This window comes from Octopus sinensis, linkage group LG15 (assembly GCF_006345805.1).
Source record: "Octopus sinensis linkage group LG15, ASM634580v1, whole genome shotgun sequence".
In the NCBI taxonomy this organism is placed as follows: Eukaryota; Metazoa; Mollusca; class Cephalopoda; order Octopoda; family Octopodidae; genus Octopus; species Octopus sinensis.
The window spans coordinates 56385674-56404704 of NC_043011.1; the positions used below are offsets into that span (position 1 = coordinate 56385674).

Sequence of the window (19031 nt, forward strand, 5' to 3'; positions counted from 1 at the left end):
TAGCTGTTAATTTTTAAAATGATATTGTAGGGTTGGTGTGAGAGACCAGATCTGGCCAGTTTGAACATAAAACAGGCAGAATACTTTTGGCCGGATGTGGCTAGTTTAAATGCTAAAGGGTTAAATCTGGTACTTATTCTACTGGCCTCTTTTGCCAAACTGCTGAGTTATGAAGACCACCAAGCAACACTGGTTGTCAAGTGGTGGTGATGGGGAATCAAACAGAGGTACACCCACCCACACATTAATGTTTGTTTTTATGTTACAATAAAAGCAATTTTGTTAAATTGGAAGACCACTCAACCCATTTGGTAGAGAACAAATTTACTATTCTTTAACAAGAATAACATTGTTAGTGACTTAGTTTCAGCCAGCAGTTACTAGCCTATAAATGTTTGGAGTTCATCTTGGCTCCTACACACACATATTCTTTTACTTGTTTCAGTCATTTGACTGTGGCCATGCTGGAGCACCGCCTTTAGTCAAACAAATCAACCCCAGGACTTACTCTTTATAAGCCAAGTATTTATTCTGTCGGTCTGTTTTGCCAAACTGCTAGGTTACAGTGACATAAACTACATGGGACTGAACCCAGAACCACGTTTTCTGTTCTCTTTTCTGAGAACCATCATTCTCAAGTGAGTAAACATACCTTTGGTAGCATGACAATTCTTGTCAAAGATGAGAGAGAGAGTAAACTTTGAAATTGTATTAAAAAATTGTACTTGACTGTATGTTTGACAAGCAGAAGTCCTTCCTGGGAAATTTTCCACTGTCAAGAAAGTAAAAGAAATGCTTGACCTTAAATAGGTGAGTCATGCTTTAAATAGGAATCATCAAATAACTATGAGAATCAAAAATAATGTCAGTGAACCTGGGCTGGTAACCTCATCTGCAGCATTCCTAGTTTCTTAAACACAGAATAACCATAAATGGCAAAAGTCTTTCACATTCAACTCTACAAATGAATTGAGGTGATTAAATCTTCATTTTTGACAAGAAACACTTAACAAGAATGAAATCATTTGATAGAATGGTCCCCTTCCATTTTTGAAATGCAAATGCAGCTTGTCCGTATTCAGTGCAAACAGTTGGTTCTCACCCTTCGACTAAAGAACACCATAATGCATTATAGTGAAATGAGATATAGAAATAATAAATTTGTAGCTTTCAGTTTTAACTTTTCTGCTGCTTTCCATCATCATCATCGTTTAACATCTGCTTTCCATGCTAGCATGGGTTGGATGATTTGACTGAGGACTGGTGAACCAGATGGCTGCACCAAGCTCCAATCTAATCTGGCAAAGTTTCTACAGCTGGATGCCCTTCCTAAAACCAACCACTCCGAGTGTAGTGGGTGCTTTTACGCGCCACTGGCACGAGGGCGAGTCAGGCAGCACTGGCAATGGCCACGCTCAAGTGGTCTTTTACATGCTCCCTGCACAGGAGCCAGTCCAGCAGCACTGGCACCGACCTCACTTGAATGTTTTTCACGTGCCAGTAAGGTGACGCTGGTAATGATCCCGTTTGAATGGTGTTTTTTACGTGCCACCGGCACAGAAGCCAGTTAGCTGCTCTGACAGCAATCACGCTCAGATGGTGCTCGCTGCTAGAACAGCTGATTGGCTTCCATGCCGGTGGCTCATAAAAAATGAAATTCAGATTCTTCAACCTGCTCCTACTCATGATTACTAAACCCAATTCTGCAACATTCCACTGCATTACTCATCAACAGAACAGCCGCAGCCTATTTGGGTGACCATCTTCAACAGGTCAACATTACAACATCCATCAGTAAAACTCTCTTCAATGGAACCAAAGTTTGACCGATTTCCTGTGCAGCTCAGTCTTCCAAATGGAATTCTGTTTCTAGTAGAGATAAATGTCAATTTGACCACCTGGGTCACCATTAGCTTCTCTCTCTCTCTCTCTCTCTCTTCCTATAGCAGTAACCACATACTTCTGCTACAATCACCTGTCTCTATCCTTATATCATATTTTAACCACTGATCCATGTACCTTCAGCTGGCAGTGAAGGTACATGGCTCAATGGTTAGAGTATCAGGCTTACAATCGTGACATTGTAAGTTCAATTCCCAGACCAGGCTATGTGTTCCGTTCTCGAGCAAGGCACTTATATTTCACGTTGTTCCAGTTCACTCAGCTGTAGAAATGAGTTGTTATGTTTCACTGGCGCCAAGCTGTTTCGGCCATTCTCTTTCCCTTGGACAACATCGGCGGTGTGTAGAGGGGAGGCTGGTATGCATGGGTGACTGGTGGTCGTCCCTAAAACAACCATGCCTGAACTTGTGCCTCGGAGGGGAACTTTCTAGGTGCAATCCCATGGTCATTCATTTGTTGTTTTTTTTTTATCATCTGGTACAAAGCTACCTCCTTTAATGTTACACCTACCTCAGTTGAAGTCTTGTCTTCCAAGTTACTTGATGACCTGACTGGTGCCAGTGCCACGTATAAAGCACCCAATCCACTCTGTGAAATGGTTGGCATTAGGAAGGGAATCCTACCATAGAAATCTTGCCAAAGCAGACAGAAAAGCTTGATGCAACCCTGTGGATTGCCAGCCCCTGTTGAAGTGTCTAGCCCATGGAAAACAGATGTGAAATGGTGATGATAATGATGATGATGATGAGTTGTGTCACCACCACGCATAATGATGACACTACAAGCTTAATGATGATCAAGGTTAATTAATTTAACAGGACTGACCTTCAACTCATAATAATTATTTTGATTAAACTGTATTAAATGATGATGATGATGATTAAACCAATTAAGCAAATCTCCAGGTTCAGTCAGATTGTTCAAGTAAAGACTGTTCTATTGAGGAGTGAAAGTTAGTCTTTTTGTAAGATATCTGGTGGGTTGCAGGACAAAGGAGTAATTTAATTGCATAGAAAAAGGATTGCCTCAAAATGTAATTCCTTCATCTTTCTGTCAGCTCCCTTGAACAAAAGGGAAAGTGTTTCCAACAAAATTCCCCTTTGATGTGCTTCTTCACTGCTTTCAATAGGACCTGTTGTTTCGGTTTGAATATTATTGTTTCTAACCCCTCACCCCCTTTTACCATTCACCTCCTCCATGGGGGTCTTATTAGAAGCGTTTTGTCATTACATCTTTTGGTTGGATTTCCAAATATGACCAACTGAGACTAATTACTAACCAAGCATCTCATTCTTGGTCTACCCTGCCAGTCAGCTCCAATTGTAGAATTTGTATCTTGGAACAAATTCGGATACTCAGGTTAAGTGGATTGAAGATAGAGTGTTAATGATGATGAACTTACAGGTCTGTAATTAAGAGATGAGGAATTATGTACATTATTTACATTTGACGGATATTTGTCCTCATCTTCTTTGTTGTTAACACAATGTTTCGGCTGATATACCCTCCAGCCTTCATCAGGTATCTTGGGGAAATTTCGAATCTGGGTTCTCATTCCAAGGTATTTTTCAATGTTATTATTATCGTTATTATTATTCAGGTCACTGCCTGGAATTGAACTCGAAATCTTGGGGTTAGTAGCCTGCACTCTTAACCACTATGCCATATGCCCATGGGCATATAATAATAATAACATTGAAAATACCTTAGCAATGAGAACCTAGGTTTGAAATTTCCCCAAGACACCTGATGAAGGCTGGAGGGTATATCAGCCAAAACGATGTGTTAACAATAAACATGATGAGGACAAATATCCGTCAAATGTAAATAATGTAAATGATGATGAATTTATTTCAAAGATAGCAAATTGATATTGCCATATCTGAGAACTCAAATGGAAACCTTTGAGCATTCATCCATAATCATGGTTAAAGATGGATGCTCAAAGTTAATCAATGACTGAAAAACTTTTGAGATTGATACTAAGATGTTCAAGGAGTTGTATGAATAAGCTTGGTATACAGAAGATAGTAGAATCATAGTTTCAGTTCCAAGCATCATATGATGCATTTATCACAAGACTTTTCAATATCTTCCAATGAAAACCTAATAGAGTGCCATAATCAAATCACTCTTCAAAATGGTACAATAGCTGACATAAAACCGATTCCAAATGTTATAGATGAGTATCTGATAAAAGCATCACAAGCCATGTTATCTTTGGCAAATTTGTGTCAAACATCATAATTTTAGAGTGATAATCATCATTCCATATTTACCTCTGCCTTTGAGGTTAAATACGAATGAGATGGCTTACTGAGCAATGAGTAATATAGAATAGCATCAAAGTAAAAATATTTGTCATTTCCTGAAACTTATTGCAAAAGCCATAGACTCCTTTTCAACAAAAGATTTTGCTTGGAGCAAACAAGAGTTCTGGGGAAGAAAGTGACAGGTTTATTACACTGTGAAAAAACAGCCAAAATTATAGTTTGAGAAACAAGTTTCAGCATGTAGTTGAACTTTGGGTAAGAAAGAAAGAAAGAGAGAGAGAGAGAGAGATTAGCAATTGAAGCTTTAAACAGATTAATGTCTTTAGGTGTCTCTTCTGCAATGATAAAGCAATATTTAGTAACAGCTGAATTAGTTCTGAGAAAGGAGATACCTATCAAGATTGATAACTAAACAAACCTACAAGTTATTTAGTATTCCAGACATCAGGAAATCAATGAGGAGAGGGTCTCAATCTTTCTGGGTCAAGTTGCAGAGAATTATTTTCTATTTTGTATCCAAGGAAACAAATGGATGTTTCAGTCAAGATCCTACTGAACTTCTCGGTAGTTTTGCTAATGGCGGTAACATCAAGACAGGCCAGACTCTTTTGATATCGTTGTTGGTAATTACACCATCCATCACTCTTAGAAAAGTGCTTACGGAACAAGACACACGAAATGGTAAGCATCCACCGGCTTGATTTGCAATGTGTATATATATATATATACATCATATATAATTTGTATATATATACATCATTGTATGCTGCTTTCAGAATCAGTTTACTGTTGAATTCATTGTAGAAAATAAAATGCAGAAGATCTTGATTTTCAGTATAAGGAAATGGATGTGCATCTGGAGAGCAAAAGCAATTTGTTATTTGTGAAAAGTCAATAACCTGGTTATTGCACTGGTTTCTTGCAGCTACCAATGGTACTTGCCATGGAGTGAGTGACAGCTCAATAATAATGTCATGAAGAAGTCATTTTCTATTCTCTCTGATAAAGATTTTATCAAACTGAAAAGTGGTGAAGTTTAGCAACAATTGGCGGAGAAGCAAAGAGAAATCACAAACATTGGGATAAATTGATTAACGTAAACTTTTATGTTCTTCCCAAGTTATGCTTTCTAAGTCATGTCCCAGAAAGAATCATAAAAGGCCAAATTTAAATGTGTCTTTTCAAACAAATAACTATATATAAGACTAGCATTATGACCCGTCAACGCCGGGTCATAGTGCTAGTGCATGCATATACAGCTGCGTGCATGTGCACATACGCGCGAGTACTGTCCAAATCTCCAACCAATCGCATACAGCTAGCTGGCATTCAATTGGCGTATCAAGTTTCAGGCATTTTGATTGGGTTTTGGATAGAAAATTCACAAAAAAGTCACTTCTATTGATTTTTTTAATGGTGACTGGGGAAATGTAAAGATGTGCATGACCACCCTTGGACGGTTTTGAATGACCACAGAAAGTGCGAGCCCTCTAACTAAAAAATTGTGGATTTGTATAAAGGACACACACACACAGACATTTGCCGTTTATATATATAGAGATGTCTGAGATACAGAAAAATGAAAAAAACAGGGCTTCGTTTGAGTTCAGAATTCAAAGACATTGTTAAGATGCTGAGAGGGAAAGATTTTTGTAAACTTGCTCATCCTTCACACTGGCTAGACTACCATATGATACACTATCATCATTATTATTATTATTATCTATATAATATCTCTTATTATAAAAGGCAGATTTTAGCTGCCTCCCTTTGGGAGTTATAGAAATCTACAATATAGGATTTCTTCAATTACAATTTACCTAGCAGTTTTAAGAGTACAATGCATCGCGTCATGCCAGGTCCAGTTTTTAAAATTTAAACTCCAATTAAGCAAAATTTACAGAAAACTCACATTCTGGTGTGTGTGTCAAATGCTTTTCTTAGTCTGGTTTACACCACACGCAAACGCACACACACAGTGGGCAACGAATAAAATGAAAGTAAATAGCGACAGAGTGATTTGAGGAAGACTAAAGTGAAAGTATTCTGTCTATGACGCTGATAGATACATGAGTAAAATGTATGGGAAGCTAAGAGCTAAGAGTGAGTGAAAATGTTCTTGGAAGAGAGTAATTAGTAATAAAGTAAACATACACTCATACATACATACATACATACATACATACATACATACATACATACATACACACACACACACACATACACACACACATACACACACACATACATACATACACACATACATACATACATATACATACATACATACACACACACACACACACACACACACACACAGTATTGAAGCTTGAGAACAATCAGATACATTTGCAACACATCTGTTGAAAATATTATTGTTCACACACATACATATACATATATACATACAGACAGACAGACAGATAGACACACACACACACACACACACATGATCCAGCATGGCCACAACCTCAAGGCTGAAACATATAAAAGAATAACAGAATATAAGTGTGTGCAAAGTACAAGAAATATTAATGCAGTATATGGGGATTGGACAATAAGCGTAAGGCAGTGTCAATGGTGGTTCCAGAAATCCCGAGCCATAAACTACAGCCTAGAAGACGAGCCTCATCCTGAAAGATCTGTTGAACTCGACAAGGACATCCTGAAAACCCTGGTGGAACAAAATCTCATCGTAACTGTTGAGGAACTAGCAGAGAAGCTTGGATTTGGTCATTCAACCATTCATTGAGACCTGTGTGCTATCGGAAAAGTCAGCAAATTGGGTCAATGGGTTCCTCACGAACTTTCCGAGTCTAATTGCATGCAGAGAGTGAATGTATGCTTTTCTTTGCTGTCACATCTCACCACTACTGCGCTATGTATATCTATATATATAAAACTGTAGTTGTGTGAGTGTCTGTCCCCTTCAATTTAGATTCCTAACTACTCCCACATTTTGCGGTGCAGTTTAACCAAATTCGGGTATCTTATAGTCATGATTCATATCGAGCCCGTCTGAATATTAGCGCGCGTCTACGATGAGTCTACGATTTTAAAAATAATTTAACATCATTTTTTATTCCATTTTAATGCATAATTTTTCGTGTGTCGATGGCGGCGGAGTTGGCGTCCACGCTCACACCTGCACCTGTGGGGAAGGGAGTGTAAGGATATCAACGTCGTAATGCATTGTCAAGGAGACCAGTGTTCTTTTACAACGACTTCATGGCTTGAAGACACCAAAACAGAAATGGCCAAGTAAGCGTCTACATGAGTCTACGATTTAAAAAAAAATTTACCATCGTTTTTTTTCCATTTTAATGCATTTTTTCGCTATTATATAAGGGAAGTAACTCTCTAAAAATGTCTACGATGAGTCAACGATTTAAAAAAAATTTACCATCATATTTTTTCCATTTTTAATGCATTTTTTGCTATTTTTTGGCTATAACTCTCTAAAAATGCTTATATAGTTATTTCCCTTACAAACCCGAGCAACGCCGGGCGATACTGCTAGTTATATGATAGTCTCATGATAGCCAAATTATTAAATGCTTTCCTGCCAGAAATAGAGAGTTAATTCCAACAACCATCAAAAATAGGTGAATGAGACTGTAACACAATATTATATTTTAAAAAATAAATGATGATGATGATGGTGATGATGATGATAATCCTTCCTACTATAGGCACAAGGCCTGAACTGTTAGGGAAGGAGCTAGTTGATTACATCAACCCCAGTATTCAACTGGTACTTATTTTACTGACACTAAAAGGATGAAAAGCAAAGTTGACCTTCATCCTTTGTTGAATTTGAAGTGAGAACATAAAGGCGGACGAAATACCCCTAGGCATTCTGCTTAGAGGAGTGGGGAGCATATCAATAATAATAATAATAATAATAAACCACACTATTAACTAATATATAGGTACATGTTTTCCTCATTTCTGGATTTTTGACAACTGTGTGTATGTGTGTGTGTGTACACTGAGAATAGCTTTTAAGTCCATTTCCTTGATGTGTCCGAGTTATAAATGTTGATGGTGTGGATAGGCTTATGAAAAATATCCAATCATTTTGGCAGTTGAGACATGTTTCATTCTTTGCTTGACCAGCACAAAAATTGTACTTCCATCTCTGGAAATTCAGTTGTGTGCTCACTAATAAGGAAGTTCGACTGTATTTGCTACATTTTCTGAAACCATTGAGACTAAGGAAAAATTCCTGGTCAGTCTCTGTATGTCTCTTCACAGCTTCCAGAGTTTGATCTGGAAATTTAATGAAGAATTTTCAAGAAATCTTTATCAAGAATTTTGGTTAATGCTCACCTAACGATAACAATTTATAGTTTCAGTATCTGATGAGGGTGTCTAGAATTGTAGAGTGTTTTCTTCGCTTAGTAACTGTTTTCGCAATTACAACTGAAATCTACAAAATTATATACTTTTGTTTAATGATGCTATCAAGGGAAACTTTTGCAATGCTGTAGTTGATACAATTTTCAATATGGCTGAAGAGGGAAGATGAGAAGTTGTTAGTTGAACCAAGTGAATCGTTGTTATTCAGTTGAGTCCGAGAATTCAACAAGAAACTTTAAGAATCTGGTTTCCTACTGTGTCCACTCTGTGCTTGTATCTAATGAAGTCCCATGAAAGAAAAATTTCCATTGTTAATTCTTCTGTTTCATTGAGGAAAGAAGTGTCCCAGAGTACTTTCTGGTTGAAATTGTGAATATAATTGTTTCGGAATTTCAGCAGAATTGCTGTGACGTGAAATAATTGTTGAGAATGAAATGGTTTCATTCGGCTAAAACGTTCGTCTTAATAATTCAAAGCACGAGTGTAAAGCAGACGTATTACAAATGGCTGGCTGCCAGTTTATTATAATGCAATTGGACAGAAAGTAGCAACGATTTCGTAGCAATATGTCAAATAGTTGTCAAACTAATGAAACCTTTGTACCTTCATTTATAAATCAATTCACATCTTCGATGTGGTATAAGAATATAAGTCAATCCCAATGTTTTATATTAGCGACACCGCCTCGACGATGAAAGACTAAGTTCACTTCGGTGTGGTTTCAACTCAGAACATAAATGGCTGTAACTTAAGACAGCACAGAATTTTGTTGAACGGTTTAATGATTCAGTTAATCTAAATTATTGTTGTCTCCTTAATGACGTGGTACATTTGTAATCAACTTTCTAACCACACACAACACCAACAACATCAAAATATCACAAAAAGAACCATGAGCGAACCTCAAGCAGCCGCCAATTATTCAAATGACATCCTACAATCTTTAAGAAACGATGGAGTCCCTAATATATATTAAACAACCGAATGTCTTTTAATCCTTAGGTTTTTGATCGATCGTTGCTGACCTGGGGCTAAACAACGACGCAAAGCACTTAAAGAAAAAAAATTATCAAATAATTTTAAATATTTTATCAATGAAGTTATTTTTCTAGAAAATAAAAGTCTTTTCAACGGTCTAAAAATTAAAGTCGTCTTTATTTTGTACACAGTCTATCTTGAACTATATTATTCAATGTTTCCTCCTCGCTTTTTTGAAGATGGTAGAGCAAGATTTAAGGAAAATATGGTTGCTATTTCTTGCAAGTTCGGTGACCTTGAAATCCCAATGAGAATAGATTATTGTAAGATGTATATTAGTGATACTGGAAGTGCCTTAAATGAAGAATTCCAGGTAAAGTGGCGAGAAGTAGATAGGAATAGGGGCGGAAGATCAACATGATATCGAAGATGGAAAGAATAAGGCATTTTGTTTCTGATAAAATGCTAAAATTCACAAAGGCGAAGCAGGAAAGACATGAGAATGCTATAGAAACTATGAAATGTCTGGCAATTCCTACTAAAACTAAAATCAAGATTTGTAATACAAAACCAGTTTTGGAATGGTTACCCTTGAAGTTCCATACTTCATGAAAAAGGAAGAGTATTTGGGGTTTGGTTGTGGGAGCGGGGAGTTCTTTCAATCTTATTATTCCTGTGCTCCATGCATCGAGAATTATGTTCCCGAAGAAAAAAAGTTCCCCCAAATTTCCACTTCTTTTTACATTTTTGCCCCTCACCATCGCCACTTTGGTATCCCCAGCGGCCTTCGGGCTAAAACATTTTTAAGGATTTTAAGGATTTTAAGGATATATATAGGTATATATATATATATATATATATATATATATATAATATATATATATATATATTATATATATATATATATATATCGGACAGTAGTTCATATATCCGAAAAGAGGTGCACTCTAGACATTAGAGCAGTAAAACAACAATTTGGGCTTAAAAAGAAAGAGAAGCTCTCAGATCCGCTACACTCGACATAAAGAGATAACAAGAAAATGAGCGAGGAAATGGAAACGGAAGCGTTTGATATCTTTAGAAAAATTAGAAAAACAGACGAAAGGCTATAAAACACACTGCAGAAAATATTGAAGAGTCAACTGATCATGAAAATGATTGGCGACATAATGTGGTGTACAAGACCAGCAGAAAGAACTTTGCTATCGCAAGAAATACGGTAACCATTGGCGTCAATAACCGTTTAATTGGCATGTTTAATGAAGCTGACAATGAGGTCCTCGCTAAATCAGGCATGGGCAATCTTTATCAGAGAAGTAGGCCGCATGAGACGTGGTTGAGCGGTCCGAAACGTGGTCCTATGTTATTCGTAAGACCCGCAGAAGAGAAAGCAGGTCAACTCCCGACACCGAAAGCATCGACGGATGGATGAATGAATGCGCATCCAGGCTCAGCGGTTGCGCAGGAAGTCGGGGACAAGAAACAGGAAGAAAGAGTGAAAGAAAAGTTGGAGCGAAAGAGTACCACAGCCCCCCCCCCCCTGCCGGAGCCTCGTGGAGCTTTATTTAGGTGTTTTCGCTCAATAAACACAACACACACAACGCCCGGTCTGGGAATCGAAACCGCGATCCTCCGACCGCGAGTCCGCTGCCCTAACCATTGGGCCCTTGCGCCTCCACTTGAGACGTGGTTGATCCTCAGGTGGGCCACACTACTAGAAAAAAAAATTAAAGATCATTTTTCATTAGGCGTGCCATTTAGAAAGTTCCGGGGGCAGCAGCTTGCCTCTGACTACTCTAAATGATTACTTGACCAGCTATAAAATCTTCAAAACACGCTCATCTACCTTTGAAAAAGAAAAAAATACGTAGAACTACTTCATATGATGACAGATTGAAAATGGAATGGGATAGTCGTGTCTGGGACGACTTTATCGATTAAGAGGTTGATATTTGCAACTTGTAACTAAACAAAACTTCCCTGTCCATAGATTGCGAATTCTTGATTACGACTAATTAGGGAATTGGTAATTTGGAGAGATGAGATTGAGTAGAAGACAGAAGAGGCACTTCTGGTTGAGATATAAATGGAATAGTTTGAGACATAATCAAGAATCGAATCTAATACTTGATCGAATACAGGGATTTAAGAAAAATAGATTACTACACACACATCAAAATAGGAGATGGTCAAATATTTCTGATATATTTATATATAGAAGTGAAGTTGTGTGTCTGTCTCCTACGATTTAGATTCCTAACTACTCCCACATTTTGCGGTGCAGTTTAACCAAAACCGGGTATCTTATAGTCGTGATTCATATCGAGCCCGTCTGAGTATTAGCGCGCGTCTACGATGAGTCTACGATTTAAAAAAAAATTTACCATCATTTTTTCCCATTTTTAATGCATTTTTTTGTTGCTATTAAATAAGGGAAGTAACTCTCTAAAAATGCTTATATACTTATTTCCCTTACAAACCCGAGCAACGCCGGGCGATACTGCTAGTTTATTATATAAGTGTATGTGTATATGTGTAAATATATATATATACGCATACATGTATGTGTGTGTATGTGCGTGTGTGTGTTTCAAAAATTTGACAAAAACACAACAAATGGAAAATTTTACAAAAACAAAGCAGAAAATTCGTAGCTAATTCCTCACCAGTCAACGTCCCAGAGATCATTACAATTTCGTGCCTTATGTCCAGCATGGCCGCAGTCTAATGACTAAGACAAGTAAAAGATAAAAGTTATATAGACATACATGTATGTGTGTATGTATGATTGCATGTGTGCGTATGTATGTATGATGTATATATGTGTGTGTATATGTCTGTGTATGTGGCATCGTTATTCATTTCCAGGTATATACATTCGTTACATGCGAGATGCTTCAGGCGTGGTGTCCTAAACCTTGAGAACTACTAACATATCTACGACTACACTTTGCAAACAAAATACCATAAACAACCGTGACCGTTGTCCAGTAACTGTTGTATAAGGAATAATAAAAACACGACAGGCGAAGGTGAGCAGTCGGACTTTAAAGTTTGATTTCATAAGAAAAGAAGGAAAATTCATAATTTAATAAACAAAGGAAAACTGATGGAAAGTATATATATATATATATATATATGTTTTTATTATCGTTGAAATTAATATAGCCCAGAGTATGTTGATAAACCAAACAGAAATGAAATGTGTATATGTTGTTCTACTTACCTTCGAGTGTCAGATCAATATCTGCCACAGAGTTCGCCGATCACTAGTAACATACTTCCATAACAACCGAAAACTTATCATCTGTGCCATAATGACTGACTACAAACAGTGTCAAGTTTTTAATTCACACACCGTCTAAAGTTGGATACAATCAAGTGGTTTATAGAAGCAGAGTAACTAGAATAATAATAAGAATTAATTATTCAGTCCGACAGCTGCTATGGCGATTACGAACAGGTCCAAGGAAAGATTAAAAAAAGGAAAAGAAAAGAAAAGGAAAAGCAACCTAGGGAAGCTGGAAAAGTATTTTTTTCCAGTGAGTGTGCGCGCGTGTGTGTGTATGTGTGTGCGTGCGTGTGTTGTGCGTGTATATGATGTATATATATATATATATATATATATATATACAGGGTGCGTTGTATATTGTAAAACGATGAGAAAATAATGCAGTAGTGGACAACGAGTAGCTTCCAATAGAATAGCTTCTTTTTTTTTTTTTTTCAGACAAAAGTATATATTATAAACGTATAAGAATTCCGACACGAGGAAGAGAAAGAATGAATGAGAACCGAAGATAGATCTGAACAGAAGCGACGTGGTCAGTGGTTGTCATGCTACGCAGCTTATTGTCGTTTCCGTTGCTATAGGCTTCTGCCTCACGTGACCTGCAGAGCGGGAAATCAATGTCCAAAGCTGATAGAAGAACATAGTCCAGATAGATGTATTTAGTTTTAACCAAAATAGAAATGGATGGATATATTTAGATTATACCTTTTTTTAATCAATTAAAACAGATTATTCATATACGATAGAATTCTTCCACCTGATATTTTTGACTTTCATTAGTTACTGAATACTCTTAATTATGAGAATCAGTGAAGTAGTTAATAGAGGTGTAAGGAACCTATTCCTTTATTACCCACAAGGGGCTAAACACAGAGGGAACAAACAAGGACAGACATAGGTATTAAGTCGATTACATCGACCCCAGTGCGTAGAAAGAACCGATTGTTCCTCCCTCCTGAGCACAGTTTTCAAAATTGGCGCCATTTATAAAATGCATAATCAATGAGTTAAAAAATTGTTTGGTATATGTAACAGCGCTTTATTAATTTTTTTTATGTACTCGCTAACTTTAGAACCTGACTACGTCTCCGATTAAAATGTGCTCTGTAGAATGATAGAGAAGAACAAGTAAAGTTTTATTAAGTTTATTCTATATCTTGTTATATTTCGGGACGGTCATTTTTTTTTCCAAATAAACACACGCACTATATATTCGTTCTAAGGCGGCGAACTGGCAGAAACGTTAGCACGCCGGGCGAAATGCGTAGCCGTATTTCGTCTGCCGTTACGTTCAGAGTTCAAATTCCGCCGAGGTCGACTTTGCCTTTCATCCTTTCGGGGTCGATTAATAAAGTACCAGTTTCGCACTGGGGTCGATGTAATCGACTTAATCCGTTTGTCCATCCTTGTTTGTCCCCTCTATGTTTAGCCCCTTGTGGGCAATAAAGAAATATATATATTCGTTCTTCAGATTTATTTTTGTTCTTATTTTATTGTCCTTTGAAAATTTTTCGTTACACGTCCTGTGACCTCTTCAGCGACTCTCCATCCCGCGTGTCTCCTGGTCCGTTTAGTCCATTCAGTTTTTCTGTGGTATGTATCCTTATCTGCGCATGCGTTTGTGCGCGCGCGCGTCTATGTTTTGTGTATATGGGTTTGCTTACTATACTGTTTGAACCCGTGTCCTTTATTTAATTTTTTTTCCCATTTATCTATTTATTTATCTATCTCTCTATTTTTTTCTCATTCCGTCTTAAGTATTGTATTTGTTTGTGCGTATGTGCGTGGGGGGGGGGGCATTATGTATTATACTGTTTGTATTTATGTCTTTTTTCTCATTCTATCTTTAGTCTTCATGTTGCGTAGTGTTGGGGAGGGGTGTTACTGTTCCATTCGTATTTTCTGTTGAGGCTCAGTCTGTCTACTACTATGTGTGTAACCTCTGTAATCTGTCGAAGCGCCTGTTCTATGCGTTAATAATACCTTAACATGAATGTTATTAACCGAGCTTCTATGTTCCAAGTGAGCGTGTTGGTAAAGCACTGATGAACTTTTCACCTCTTTCAGTTCCCGCCAGTGTCACCTATCCGATCCCCTATGCTACGTGCTGTCTCCTCATTATGTTGTTGTCTTGTTTATGCACCGTCTCTGAGTACACTGTATGCTATAGATTTACAGTTAACCTGTGGGTTCCTCCTACATACCATATAGTTGTTCTCTGTACACGGGGGACTTTTGAATGGATATCTTCTACAGATCATGGATTTTATGAGGATTCCTGGCCTTTCTACTGCTTTAATCCGTAGATTTACTTCATCTAATGTTTATTTTATTTCTTATTTGTGTTTGTTTTACTTCAAGTCAATCTCATTAAGCAGGCTTATAACTTTTAGGAGTCATACCTACCGCCCTCTCTTTCTATCAAAGACCACATTGCTCACTGTGTAGCGGCACAAGCAGCCAGCGCCATATTGGATGAGATCTCGCGGCAGCCATTGCCATTTCCGAGACTGAAGCGAGATATTTCTTTATTAACCTATAAAGGTTTTACATAGAGGGGACATTACAAGGACAGACAAGGGACATTCAGGGTACAATCTCGCTTCTTACATACAGTGTGAAAAACCGGATGGATTTACATATATTGTGAATGAGGGTTAAAACTATAAATATAAATAATGATCGGATGAGTTTTGGGTCCGGGTTAGTGAGTTAACCCGCCGGTTGGTTATCCCTTTTTGGTAATCTTTTCCTTCCTTTTATGCTCCGACCGACAGTGCAAGCACAGCCTAGGGCTTTCTCATCTTTCTTACCACTGTCGTCCATCTTTTTCCAAACGCTCTTTGCGGCAGGCTCCTCCTCTCCAGACGGATCTTGCTGGACAGAAGGGCACTGAAGTAATTCACCAGCCCACGTCGGGAGATGAATTGGCCTGTCGCAATCCCTTTTGCTCGCGTCTTCCATACCACATCTTTCAGTATGGTTACTATGCAGAGAAAAGCTACCTTCTTTTCTTTGGCTAAAGAGGAAGGTGGTACAATCTTTATCATGGACTCGGACGAGAGTCGTACTCTTTCCGCATCCGACAACAGCTGTTCGGCAAAGGCCATCAACTCCCTGAGACTGGAGCGAGACCCCACCTGCATCCATTTGCCATACGCGAGATCACAACGAGGCTCACGATGGGAAAAACAATATAAAGGGTAAACCGATTCAGACCTGTCTCTCCTTCAGCGCCACTACACAGCAGCGCTGGCTGAACACCACCACTGGCAGAGGATTTCTGCCTGTCTATCTCCAGAGGCAATGCATCCACACTAAAGGAGCTTAAGATGGTAGCTGAGATCAGCACACATCACCTTTCCTGTAAATAAACCAGTTGTAAATAGCAGTTGTATTTCTTCGCCTGCCGGAAGCCTGAACTATCTAGAGAACAAGAAGATGATGGAAGGAAACAATATTCCTCTGAGATCGTAAATCTTACCTTCCATTATTAATTCTTTAAACGGTAAAGTGTAGTTTCTCATAGATCGAACGATCTTGTAGTGACTGTTGCAATGGTCCCTTTAACAGAGAAGGTGTTGACCGCTAAACTCATTACGAATACTTATGCTAGACGATAACGAATATTATTTTCATCCAGCAGTATCAACGTCAAGCAGTGCCTAGGCAGATGCGAACATAAGAAAAAAATTCTTTCTTATGGTAAAAATGTGTAAAAACATTTTTACCATAAGTATGCCTGTAACATGTTACAACTTATAAAGGCAAACGCTGCATCTGGGACTCCGATAGGGGGCAGTACTGAGCGGATATGGTGCTTTTACATTTTTATACGACAAGACAGAATTTTTTCTCCACAATAAAATGCAGTGAGTTCGCCTTTAGAAGATGAAATATGTTACAACCATATTCTATCTAGCCTAAAGCTCGCCTACTTTAATTATTCCAGCATGTAAGGGAGACAAGTTAGAATACATTTCGGCCTGTTAGACATCTTCAGTAAAGCGTAGATTTCGTAGCACTTGTTGAAGTTGTGACAAGTGAGTAAGTAAAGAAAATTAAAATACTTTAGAGAATAAACAACTCAAAAGGAACTGCTCTGAGACATCATCTTCACATAATTTCTTTTTAGCTAAATCTCTATATATATAAACGGCAAAATGTGTGTGTGTGTGTATCCTTTATACAAATCCACACCTTTTCACTTAGAGGGCTCGCACTTTCGATAGTAATTCAAAACCGTCCAAGGGTGGTCGTGCACATCTTTACATTTTCCCAGTCACTCTAGAAAATCAATAAAAGTGATTTTTTGTGAATTTTCTATCCCAAACCCAATCAAAATGCCCGAAACTTGATACGCCAATTGAATGTCAGTTAGTTGTATGTGATTCGTAGGAGATTTCGCGTGTATGTGCGCACACACGCAGCTGTATATGCATGCTCTAGCACTATGACCTGGCGTTGCGAGGTCATAGTGCCAGTGAGTGTTAATATATTTAATGTAGTAAACGCTAAAGGACTAATTGTAGATATTCAGGAAAAGACTATATAAAATACTTTATGTAGGAAGCCAAGACATTTTAATCATTTATAATTATACATGAAATGGTGGAGAAAATTTATATCTAATTGTGAGCAAAAATGGCAGGGGAGACAACTCAGGAATTTTAATTGATAAAAAATAGAATTCAAGAGAAGTGAACCTGATTCTTAGTAATGCATGTTTCAGTCGTAAAGCATACTGTAACCGTTATTGCCATGTAGAATAACATGAGGAGATGTCAGCTTTGAGCGAATGAACATTGAATTAAAACTTGAAATGCCGACTGGGATAAAAATACATACTGAAATGAGCACCTACGTTCTTGATGCAAAAACTGATGAGGAAAAAATCATCTTTATTGTTAATTATGATCAAGAATGTGAGGAGAGACACCTTGGAATTAATGTTGATTAAATTGAATTATAAATGGAATACTATGAGAAATGAATTTGGTCGATAACAGCACAATGACAACTCTGGACATGTTTTAGTATTATTAAGCCTCATCAGTTAAGCATAAAAGATACATAGTTCATTGACCGTATGGCGTCAGTTATAATACTGTATTTGATAGTGTAAAAAGTGCACAAGCATATTAGATGCATTATAATTTTAGCAGCGCATATTCAGGAAAAAAGTTTATAGTGCATTAAAGCATGTAATATTTAAAGTAACCTTGCTGTGCAGAATCGTTTGTAGGTCGAACAAAATGATTAGCAGAATTTCGTCCGTCTTTACGTTCTCAGTTCAAATGCCGCTGGGGTCAACTCTGCTTTTCATCCCCTCAGAGTCGATAAAATAAGTGTCAGTAAAATACTGGGGATCGATGTAAGTGTTTGCCCCGGATCTTTTCGGTTTGAACGGCAGTTTTTTAAAAATAATTTCCACGTAACTAAACAATTTTAAACTTCGTATTCTGGTAGAATATGTTTATAAAACATCTTTTTCTCTTGGCTTTATTGAGGAAATTCTATAGCTTGTAAGATATTTGTTGTTTTTTTTCTTCAATTTCTGCAATTTCAACCAATTAATGACGTCTATTGAGGTGAAAACGTTCGGTGCCGTATGAATATGTCCCTCGTTTAAGAAACAGATTGGGTTTATTTACATTTCTGAAGGAAAAAAGATACCCTTCCCCCTAACCCTAACCCTAAAACAGATTGAAATGCAATAGATCGATACTGGGGTCATAATTATGGGTGACAATTTCATATGACACCGCTAGAAAAAACTGCCGTTCAAACCGAAAAGATAAAAAAAATGTACCTAGTAGTATATTATTAAACATTACAAAACCACCTTAGCTATAGCAGAAACATTACTATATACAACTGGTATATAGAGTCAAGCTAGAAAAGACCGCCTAAATTAACATTAGCCTACATTAATGTACGTCTCGAACAAAATTAGATTATGGGAGGCCTAGCTTCGCAAATAAGATGCAGGGTGATTTTTGGAGACTTTTTTCTTTTCGAAAAAGTGTCTTATATACTATTAAATAAGGTATATTTATAGCAGTACTCATGTAGTAATTTTCTAAAAAATATTACCGAGCAGTAGCTAATATAAGATATTAACGTGTATTAGTTGTAAGTGGAGGTAAGAATGACGGTGTTTTTTAAATTACGTCGTCAGATCAAGCAATCTTGTACCAGGTCACTAAACATGAGAAAACACG

At 37.5% G+C, this 19031-nt stretch overlaps 1 protein-coding gene across 1 annotated transcript in view; it reads right to left on the minus strand.

Annotated features, from left to right (window-relative positions):
• Positions 1-13367, minus strand: part of LOC115219837 — a 104249-nt gene extending 90882 nt beyond the window's left edge. The window contains exon 1 of the mRNA XM_029790123.2: positions 12742-13367. The gene's annotated coding sequence lies outside the window, so the exon portion shown is untranslated. The remainder of the gene's footprint in view (positions 1-12741) is intronic.
• Between the last annotated feature and the right edge of the window lie 5664 nt (positions 13368-19031).